This window comes from Cibotium barometz, chromosome 4 (genome assembly GCF_041138505.1).
Source record: "Cibotium barometz isolate CiBa-2024 chromosome 4, ASM4113850v1, whole genome shotgun sequence".
Taxonomy (NCBI): Eukaryota; Viridiplantae; Streptophyta; class Polypodiopsida; order Cyatheales; family Cibotiaceae; genus Cibotium; species Cibotium barometz.
Genome location: NC_141049.1, coordinates 44,593,089 through 44,605,458, shown reverse-complemented (window position 1 = coordinate 44,605,458; position 12,370 = coordinate 44,593,089).

Below are 12,370 nucleotides of genomic sequence, written 5' to 3'. Positions count from 1 at the left end.
ACAATAACTTATCATAAATGTAACCACTCAAATTTCTAGGAGATCAGCGAGGTGTGGATTCTCTAGCTTGGTGTGCCATGGCACATTCTCCCACAAGGTTCCTTCTCCACCGATCAACAGCAATTCTTCCATATCTCGCATTGGGGCGGCTCAGAGAGGGTAAGGAACATATGGCTGCTGCCTTGACCCTATTGTAGCATATGTCTCCGGTAGGATTCTGCATGTTGGCTCAAAAGGGGTGATTTGCATGAGTACTTTGAACATCAATTTTGGCCAGAAGAGTGGGTTCCCTAGTTGGATTAGGCCTTTGTACTCTACAACTGACAAGGATTCCAATACATTTTGATCAGTAAATGGCATTATGTCATCTTGGGGGTTAAGAGTACCACCTCATCGAGCTGCCTATGTTGAGATACGTTCATTGTCGACAACTCCTCAAGGTCGAGAGGGTTAGTGGGAAATTTAACATAGGGTAAGGAGTAACACAAAAAGATAGGGTAAGGAGTAACACAAAAAGATACACTCTACCTCAGTTTTGTTAGTAGGAGATACGCTAGGATAAGGATTTAGTATCTTAGTAGAGATGGAAGTAAACACAAGGTAAGTTACAGAGGTGGAGGACCCAGGGGTTTCCTCTTGCCCTTCCCCTAAATTGGGTGGAGGTTGGGGAGGTTTAATAGTCTTCATAAACTTGTGGAGATCAGTGATTTCTTCTGAGGTGAGATTTGGATATTCTATATGTTCACAATCAAAATCATAAAGGACATTTGTTAGCATAGCCTCCATGTGTTTATGTATTTTTCTATATAGTTTAATGATACCCACCATGGGGTGATAGAAGGTAGATTCATAAAGGTTTAGGGATTGATGAGTATCATAGACTTCCACCCACCCATGGCTAATTACCCATTGATATCTTTTAGCAACAACCTCATAGTTGGCCGGTGTGGATGGCATGTCATTTGGCATCATGAACAAGACAAGTTTGTCGACACTGTCATCTAGGATGGCCGATTGTTGCAACACCCAACACACCAACTCCGAAGGTTGAGCACTATGGGATGTAGTTGGAAAAACAAAAATGTCAACGGGATTAGTAAGCACCACATATCCTAAGTGCAGAGGACGTAAAAGAAAGGCAATTCAAGGGCAAAGAAAACAAAATTTAAAAAGCCTTAACTAAGGCTAAGGCTGCCTCTCATATGTTTTGATTTCTTTTTCTTTTCTTCCTTGCGGCGCCTTTGGACATCTCCTTTAGGAGCTCTTTGGTGTTTTGGAGAACAGCTTGCCCTAACTACATTTCTGCTTATAGCTGTGCAACAGGAGCCAGCATCACCTCCTGTTGGACATGAGATTAAGGTTAATGACAACATAATGGCAACATGATGACAACTTTGAGAGACAATGTGAGAGAGAGAATGAGAGTGTAAACATACATGTGTGTGTGTGTGTAAATATTCATTGGATCCTAGCCTATTTATAGGCTTGGTACAAAAGTAATTAAAAGTGAGACAGCTTGTTCTTGATGGGTCATGGGTATCAGAATGTTGCCTGTATGGCTTAGAATCTTGGTGAGGAGGTAGGGGTTGCAAACCTTCAATTGGTGAGACTTGAGGTAGTGCTCCATCTCCTTTTACAGGTGCCATGAGCAATCATCTTCCTTCTCTTCATGCACCTTGGCCATCTTATGAGGGGTATGTGGATGTCCCTGTCCACCGGCTTGATTTGCATAATCATCGACATGGCACGGCAAGCTCTCTCATCCCCTTCTTCCTTGATGTTATCATACTCTACCCCATTAGAATTGTAGGAGAGATTCTTCAACATATCCTCCACATGCATCTGATCAATGTGATGGAGATGCGTTGCCACTAGAGTTGGCAAGATAATGGCCTCTCTAATCATGTTTTCTGTGATAAGGATATGCTCTTTGGACCCATCAAGCTTGGTGATGGTTCCTCTCTTGGTATTTTTGTTATATGTTTTGATGTACTCTACACATAGTGTTTGATTAAAGGTTCTAGGAGTACCTCGCATTCTTCCCAAGCCCACTTTCTCTAGCATGTATTGCACATCTGTCTTCTAGAATTTTGAGGCACTATGGGCTCTAATATTAGAAAAGGAGGTTCCCTTACTCTTCCTAGACATCTTGCTAGATCATTGTCCCTTTAAAATCCTTGGCATAGAGGCCAAGATTAGTAAGTTTTGTGTCTTGATGCCCCCTCCTCTTCTTTCCGTCCGATGATTCCAGCATAGGATCTTCTTTTTTCTTCCTCTTCCTTTTTATTGCAAGAGATCTGGTGGTGCTTGCTTGAGTGATTGCAGGGGTCTCTTCATACTCCAGGGAGTTGAAGTCCTCTACATAAGCCATCTGTAACAAAATGAAGAGAGCGTCAGCCTCTGATGACTGGTAGGATTTCAAGATCGCTTAGTACATGTTTTGTTGTGTTGTGGGGAGGGAAAAATCTTGAATCTAGAGCTCACGTTGGGCCAGGTGTTTTAGGGTCTATTAGGGCTTTTCACAACGTGAAATGCAACCTAGTTCATGATGTGAAGTGGTAGGTTTTTTTTTAAATGTGTACATGTCAGTAATCCTTTAAGAGGAGGTGTGTGCATGATGGAAAGAGGGTTAGTATGGTGAGCAGCAATAGAAGTGCAGTAGAATAGTGATTTAGCATAATTAGCATGTATCCGTGAAATAGCAGGTTTAGGATTTCATGACGTGAAATGGTATTTCAAGGCGTGAAACAGTAGAGTTAGTATTTCACGATGTGAAATGGTACTTCATCGTGAAATAGCAGTATTTCATGGCATAAAAATGGTACTTCATTGTGAAACATCACAATTAGGATTTCACGACATGAAATGGTGCTTAGCCGCACATGAAATAAGAGAGTTAGTATTTGATCATGAAATAGAAGATTGTGGGATTTCATGGCGTGAAATGGTTCTTCACCCCGTGAAACAACAGAGTTAGGATTTCACAGCGTGAAATGGTTAGGCGGTCAGTTGTGATTTTTGTTTGTTTTTAGCTTGGATCTAGAACATAGATTAGAGCAAGGTCTAACATTAGATGGAGTCATGAGATGTGAAATGGTGCCTGGCCCCATGAAATAGCAGGTTGCCATGAAATAGCAGAAAGACTTGAGATCTATTGGGGCAGTAGCGATTGTGATTTTTAAGAAATCGAGAATAGGTTAGACAATCGAGTGCAGGACACTATAGGATGCAAAAGAGGAGAATCGATCAAACAAAAAGGAAGAGATTCAATGACAAGCATGAAGAGAATCGATTAAACATTTAACAGGGTTGCAAGCATGATTGATGAATCTTTAACATTCGAGAAACATGATGAGAATCAATTGAGGCATTAACATGTGAGAGCATATGAGCTCCTACCTAAGAAGTGGAAGTGGCGAAGTGCTGGGCTGATGAAGCGAATGCGATGGACACAATCGACAGCATTGAGATGTTTATTTTTGAAGAACAATAGGAGCAAAGTGCAAGACAAGGGAAAGGTAATCGTTTTATGGTCCAGCTGTCGGCATGGCGGCGGCCATCTTAATTGGGGATGCCATGTGGCAAAATGTGATTCGCTAGATTTTGCTAGCTGTTTCATGACGTGAAAACTCCTAGCTCTTTCACAAAGTGAAATGGTCTGTAGCTTTTCATGGCATGAAACGCTACCAAGCGAAGGTTTTCATGTTGTGAAATGGTCGCTTTCCCTTATCATGCAATTGGTGATGATACCCTAAAAAATCCTATATACTCATTTAATCCAATTCCAAAAAATATGCATGTAGAGGAATAGAAACTGAGCTCATGAAATGTATGAACCAGTTTCAAAGTGAAATGGGTTAGACATTTCATGGCATGAAATTCTTACCCTTTACCTTGTACCCATTGAAAATTGAAGTCATTCCTTAGTATCTAGGTACTTTTCCCTTGTCACCTTCCTCTTTCCTTATTTCCAAGGGAACTAAGTTGGATCTTTGGAGTTTTAGGTATTTTCTATTATAGATGCCTTAGCTCAAAATGGGAACTCCTAAGTTAAAGAGAATGTGGGAGAGAGGGAGAGCTTCAAACCCGAGCAAGCAAACACACACACACAAGAGAGAGATGGATAGCTGAATTTTCTTCTATCTTCTTCTTCTTCTTCTCTACTCAACCAACATAACATAAAGATAAGAGTACACACTATATGGGTTAGTACTCAACTACTACAACATACAATAGTTGATCCATAATGTGAACCCGACTAAATGAGCTGGCGCTATAACTATGCCAGTCTCTAGTAATCCAAAATGGATGTCACATAGCCTGTCATCCCACTGGCCACAAATCACCCATAATCTCACCAACCATGCCAGTGGTGTAGATGTGGAAGCTATCACCCAGGAGAGTCGTCCATCAATGTCCGTCGTAGCACTAGTTGAGCTCGATATCTCAACACTCCTCCTTGAGCTCAACTCCACACACTACACTCCAAGTAAGCTCCTAAACCTATGGAGCTTCTCTGTGCCGAATGCCTTTGTGAAGATGTCAACCACCTGATCCTCTGTGCTGACATATACCAGATCTACATCTCCTGCTAAAACCTTCTCCCTCTCACAAAGTGATAATACACCTCAATGTGCTTTGTTCTAGCATGGTATATTGGGTTACTCGCCAACTGTATGCTGCTCATGTTGTCATCACAATATATGACAACTGCCCTATCCCCACGAGCTCTCCCATGTCACCAAGTAGCTTTTGAAACCAAGCTACCTCACACTCTGCCCATAGCAGCACCCCTATACTCTACCTCTGTACTCAACAAGGCATTTTTGGCTACTTCTTATTGCTCCATATCATAGCAGCACTCCCAAATGAGAACATAAAACCACCGATAGATCTCCTGTCTGTAATACTACTAGCCCAATCAACATCTGTGTACCCATGCAATTGTATCTCTGTACCAGCCTCATAGAAAAGTCCATAATCAACGATGGACTTTATGTACCTGAGGATCCGTCTAGCCACATCCAAGTGTGGCTTCCTAGGGGGCTGCATAAACTGACTCACAAGCCCAATAGCATAGCTCAAGTCTGGCCTCATAATAATGGTCATGTAGATCAAACTACCCACTATGTGCCTGCATGTAGTGCGGTCCTCCAAAATCTCATATGTATATGCGGAAAGCTTTGTGTTCTGCTCCAATGGCACTGAAATAGGCTTACATCCTGTCATACCATACTTGGACAATATGTCCAAGCCATACTGCCTCTGTAATAGCAAAATGCCATGAGGTGATCTCACCACCTTTATGCCCAAGAAATACCGCAACTCACACAAATCCTTTATCTCAAACTTCTGCTTCAAAAGCATCCTGACATCATGTATGTCTGCATCACTATCACCAATGATAATCAAGTCATCCACATAGATGACTGATAGCATTATCCTTCTATCTATCTTTTTCACATATAGTGAAAAATATGCATTGGATATCTGAAATCTAATGGTAACAAGATACTCCCCAATCTTGTTTGACCGTGTAACTTGCACACAAAATTTGGATGTGCATCACTCTCATAACCTGGTGGCTGCATCATGTACACTTCTTCTTGCAAATCACCATGCAAGAAAGCATTCTTTACATCCATTTGATGTAAAGACCAACCCTTCAGTGCAGCCATAGCAATGACAGCTCTCACAGTTGCCAACCGGGCTGAATGTCTCCTCATAGTCTATGCCATAAATCTGCGCATAGCCCTTGGCAACCAATCTTGCCTTGTACCTGCTCACTGAACCATCAGCATTGTGCTTGACTTTATACACCCACTTACATCCAGTTGCCTTCTTTTCCTTAGGCAAAGGCACTAACTCCCATGTTGCATTTTCATCCAATGCTACCATCTCCTCATCCATGACATCTTCCCATTTCTTATTTCCAATTTCTTTCTCAAAGAAAGTGGGCTCAACCTCCTGTATTGCTTTTACCATGTAAGCATAATGATGGGCTGTATATCCATCATATCTCAACCTGTCAACAGGGTATCTAACCCTCATAGACCTGCGTACACCTAGATCACTTCCGGTTCTCCTTACACTAGGAGTAACCACAGACGGAATGCCAAGCTCCTCATCAAGGCTCTGATCAATCAAAGCCACTAGAGTCACCATCCACATATGAGTGACATGCTGACAGATCAGGCACAAAAGGTTGATCTACCTTTTCCTTCCCTTTCCATGATACATGTGTATCTGCATCATTCCTCAACCTACCTGACAATGGGCTAACGTTGGATCCACTACTCGAGGACTCCCCACGTCCACTCAGGACCTGTGATTATTGCTCTACATGTGGTGCAACATCCACACTTCTTACATCTGCATCTTCTGTCGCCTTCACTACTAGTGCATACCAGCTACTCATCTCATCAAAGACAACATCTCTGCTTACTTGCATCTCACGAGTGGTAGGGTTATAACATCTATAACCTTTATGCTCCATAGCATAACCAATGAAGATGCATTTCTCTGCCTTTGGATCCAACTTTGTTCTCACCTCATCAGAAACATGTACATATGTAATACACCCAAACACTTTCAAGTGAGACACATCCGGTCTTATGCTGCCTGTAAACTACTTTTGAGGAGTCATACCATGAACAGCTACAGTGGGTGTCATGTTCATAATGTACACAGTAGCTGCTACTTCTTCTGCGCAAAAGTAATGCGGCACATTATTTTCAGCCACCATCAAGGCATGTGCCACTTCTTCAATGTGCCTATTTTTCCTTTCTGCAACACCATTCTATTGTGGAGTGTACCTGCATGTAAACTGCCTCTCTTGATTCCCTGTTTTCTCAGGAAATTACTGAACGCATTAAAGAAATATTCTCCCCCACCATCTAATCTTAGGCATTTTATTTGCATTCCTTTTTCCTTCTCGACCAAGGCTTTAAATCTCTAAAAGTGAGCAAACACCTCACTTTTCTCCATGAAATAAACCCACGCTTTCCTAGTGTGGTCATCAATGAATGTAACATAGTACTTACAACCTACAATTGTTGTAGTCTTGGTCGGTCCCCATACATCTGAATGTATGACATCCAATTGCCTTGCAATGACATGCTTTTCATGTGGGAAAGCGTGTTTGGCCTGCTTACTAAGCCGACATGCTTCACATACTTTATGCATACCGCCAACCTTAAACTTTGGCAAACCTGCAATAATATTTTGGGCCTGCATAGACTTCAACCTCGCTATACATTCACATGACCAATGCGCTTGTGTCATATGTCAATATCTGCAATGACACCTATTCCATGCGCAAACATGGCTACCTTTATCTCAGGTATGTTCACATCCAACGTAAACATCCTGCTATTTCTGTTACCCTTTGTAACCAAGCGATACTTATTTTTGAAGTCTTCCACAAAACATCCTTGAGGATTAAGACCCTGCTCAACCATCTATAACAAAAACCAGGTTCTTTGTAATATTTGGAACATGAAGTACATCAGCTAAGTACTTCATTTTGCCATCCTGCATAGATAATGACACTTTACCAACATGCGCAATGGGATGCACAGTATCATCACCTGTTTCTACATAACCTGGGTTTTATATTTTTTAAACCTCTCAGCATGACTGGTCATGTGGTTAGAGGCGCCAGAATCCACATACCATATATCTTGAGATTCTCACACATCACCTATTATGGAACTAAGCATGTGCTGCATTACAAACAGCTACTCACTTCTGTCTCATCACCTCCATGTTTGGCTAGATGATGCATAGTTGCCTTGCTGCTGCTGCAACTTCCCACTTTTAATGTCATTCTGCAACTTCCCACTTTTAATGTCATTCTACTTTGTATAGCAGTCCTTTGCCATGTGTCCTCGTTTTTCGCAGTAATAGCACTCTATGCTATTTGCATTTTGATTTCTTTGCTAACCACCTCGGCCTCTTTGGCTTCCCCTGCCTCTAGACTAGCCTCTTCCACCTGTGTATGATTTGCTGTTGTGAATCATTGGACTATTGTTGTCCAGAATTCTGATTTCCTTGTCAACCACCACCTCGGCCTCACCCACGGCCTCTACCTCTGCCTCTACCTGAATTAGAGTAGAAGACATGTTCCAAGGTGTTCTTACTTTGTGAAGAAGAATCCTCACCTAAAGCCTTTTCTTCTATGATCAACATAGATATCAAGTCCCGAAAGTTGGGTATATTCTCCCTAACTACAATGGAGATCTTGAATGGCTTGTACTCTTTGCCAAGCCCATTCAGACGGACACTCACCAAATCATCATCCTCCACTGATACATTGATAGACCCAAGGGATTCAACAATGCCCTTGATCTTTAAGGCATATTCATTGATGGACATGCTTTTCTTTTCCACAATATGTAACTCTTGCTTTAACTGCAACTTCCTTGCCTTTGTGTTAGTCTGGAACATCTGAACTAGATTCTGCCATGCAACTGCTGGAGTGTTTACATCCTGTATGTGTCCTATCATAGTGTTTGCATCCTGTATGTGTCCTGTATGTGTCCTATCCTAGTGTTGGTGACACTAATTGAAAGCTAGTACATGACTTTTCTTGCACCCTAATTCCAATCCTTGAATGTCTTTATATCTGTAGGAGTGGCATTCTCCTCAGATAACTCTCTAGAGACTCCTCATTGTCTCCTTCTACATAATCCCAAAATCTTTTACCCATTAGGAAATTGGTCATTCTAAACTTCCAGGCATGGAAGTTATTCTTATCCAACTTCTCACTAACAATCTGATTAATTTTGTCAGACATGTTTTCCTGGCAAATCAAATAACCTACAAACAGACAACTTCTGTATGCAACCTATAATACAGTAGTATCTCTTGTAAACTGCTGCAGCACAGCGGTACTTCAGCACAACCTGTGTGTCACCAAATATGACCAGAGTACATGTACATACACCCAGTATCAACAATACATGTGCAAACCCTATCTACACTTCTAAAATGCACTTCTGTAGTGCAATAACGAGATTTCGAGCAGAAACATTTCTCTATGAGAACTTCCAAAAAACTATCAAAAATACCCTGTAGTGACAAAACTATCAAAAATACCCTGTAGTGACAAAACGGGGCTACTCCTCATTGTCTCCTTCTACATAATCCCAAAATCCTTTACCCATTAGGAAATTGGTCATTCTAAACTTTCAGGCATGGAAGTTATTCTTATCCAACTTCTCACTAACAATCTGATTAATTTCGTCAGACATGTTTTCCTGGCAAATCAAATAACCTACAAACAGACAGCTTCTGTATCTGACCTATAATATAGCAATATCTCCTGTAAATTGCTGCAGCACACCGGTCCTTCAACACAGGCTGTGTGTCACCAAATGTGACCAGAGTACATGTACATACACCCAGTATCAACAATACATGTGCAAACCCTGTCTACACTTCCAAAATGCACTTCTATAGTGCAATAACGAGATTTCGAGCAGAAACAGTTCTCTACTAGAACTTCCAAAAAACTATCAAAAATACCCTGTAGTGACAAAACGGGGCTACTCCTCATTGTCTCCTTCTACATAATCCCAAAATCCTTTACCCATTAGGAAATTGGTCATTCTAAACTTCCAGGCATGGAAGTTATTCTTATCCAACTTCTCACTAACAATCTGATTAATTTCGTCAGACATGTTTTCCTGGCAAACCAAATAACTTGCAAACAGACAACTTATGTATGCAACCTATAATACAGCAGTATCTCCTGTAAACTGCTATAGCATAGCGGTACTTCACCACAGCCTGTGTGTCACCAAATGTGACCAGAGTACATGTACATACACAGTATCAACAATACATGTGCAAACCCTGTCTACACTTCCAAAATGCACTTCTATAGTGCAATAACGAGATTTCTAGCAGAAACAGTTCTCTACCAAAACTTCCAGAAAACTATCAAAACAGGGCCCGTCATGCGCTCAAAATGCAAATTTAGCTGGAAAACTATTGTCCAATAGGACGGTCCAATAGGATAGTATACCTACCCTCCAGTAGCTCCGCTCCCGCAAAGAGACAGCTCCTAAATCGGAGATGTGTAGCTCCCATAGCTACTGAGGGAGTGTTGTACCTAAACCAAGAAGGGGAAAGAGATGATGGTGCTCTTGCCCGTGTAGTACTGCTTCCTTCCTTCCTGTTCTTGCCTCTTTCTTGCCTCCTTAGCTCTCACATAAACCAAGCTCTGATACCATAAAGAGAATGTGGGGGAGAGGGAGAGCTTCAAACCCTAGCAACAAACAAACACACACACACACACACACAAGAGAGAGCAAGACACAAGAGAGAGATGGATAGCTGAATTTTCTTCTATCTTCTTCTTCTCTACTCAACCAACATAACATAAAAATAAGAGTACACACTATATGGTTTAGTACTCAACTACTATAACATACAAGGGTCGGTCCATAATGTGAACCCGACTAAATGAGCTGGCGTTACTATAACTATGCCAGTCTCTCTAGTAATCCAAAATGGCTGTCACACAGTCTGTCATCCCACTAGCTGCAAATCACCCATAATCTTACCAACCATGCCAGTGGTGTAGATGAGGAAGCTATCACCTAGGCAGGTCATCTCATCAATGTTCGCCACCCCACGTAGCACTAGTTGAGCTCGATATCTCAACATAATTTTTCCTTCCATCCAATGGAGAACATCAACGGAATCATGTTGTGAATCTTGTTCTTGTGGGTCCACTTCTATGATACCTTTATCTAGAACTTATCCCTGGTTGATCTCTTTGGTGGGTGACGTTGGTGGTGTTGCACCCTCTTCTTTATTAGGGTAAATGGTTTTCTTCCTCCAAACCAATTTCGGTACTACCTTGACACATGATATAGCTGGGTCCTCATTCTACTTGTGCCTATGGCTCTCATCTTTTCCTTTGGGGGTAAACCCCGCACTGGATTTTTGGTTGTCCCTTGTTACCCATACTTACGCAACTCCTTGATAGTATCCCTATAGGTGGCTAGTAAGTATTTTCTTATCCACCTCTTTTTGGATACTTAACGGTGCTCGGGCTTGTCTGGGTTGCTACTTTCTCTCCATAGTTTGGTTCCCTTGGCCCTTACATGTATCCCTATTGTGTTGCCTTAACACCCCTGAGGTGTTGACATTATCATTATAGCCTTGGGCTTTGAGCTGGGACTTTGGAATCGAGTGTTGCCTTGCTGGATACATATAGGGATTTTGCGGTGGTCCACTTGAGTGGTGAGGTTTTTTAGAGGTTGATGCCTTTTCCATGGATTTTGTTGATGTGCTTTTGTGACTGGCATACCCATGTCACATTCAATTACTTTCTTTACTTTATTCAAGGGACTCCATAATGGGATAGTCAGGGGTTCATTGCCATGGTGGAGTTGCATTTTCCTTTTCTCCCATTGGATGATACAGTTGGTGGCACAAATCTAGGACCTTCATAGTATCATCTCCTCTTCCATTGTAACTGCAGGCATAACAAATACCTTTCCAACCAAGGGATAATTAATGATGGAGATGTTAATATTTAAAAACCCCATAGTTTGTGTAACTAATAAGATGCACACTCCGAGTTGCCTCTAGGCAGGGTTTGTCCAGTGCTACCCAAGTTTCATAGGAAATTAAGCTGTTACTTGATCCTGTATCCAATGCAATACTCTTTGTTTGACTACCCTTTGTAGAGACATGTACACTTAGGCATGCAGGTTCAATATCCAAGTCATCATCTTCAAGCAATGTGAGCAAAGCCATGTTTACATGTAGCATTCTTCCCTGGAGTGTCTATTTTATTTTGGCTTCCCTTGCCTTGGCTTCCACTTGAGCTTGTCTGATTTTTTCTTTTTCTAGCTATTTCTTTTCTTTCAAAAGATGCTCTTGTGTGAGCATTTCTTGGGTCAGGGGTCCATAATAATTTTTTAGCTTGCTTCCGTTAATATAACCCTCCATTTTTACCCCATCAATAGAATCGATTCTAATTGACCCTTGCGGGGTGATCTTGGACACTCTAAAGGGTCCTAACCCACGGTATTTCAATTTCTTTTTCCTGGTGCTTCCAACACCATATACTAGGATAAGGTATCCTTTTTCAAGTTCTTTGCATTTTAGGTTATGGTCAAACCAATGCTTTCTTCATAATTTCTCAACCATAAGCCCATGCGATGCAATTAGCCGTGTTTCATCAAGTTTTTCCAAGTCAATCAATCTCTCTGCTAACGCATTCTCCGTGAGTCTTTCTTGTACTGCAATATGCAGACTTGGAACTAAGAACTCCATAGGCATTACTGCCATCGATGCCATAAGTTAAACAGAAGATAGTATATCCCGTCTCGCTATCTTATACAACGTA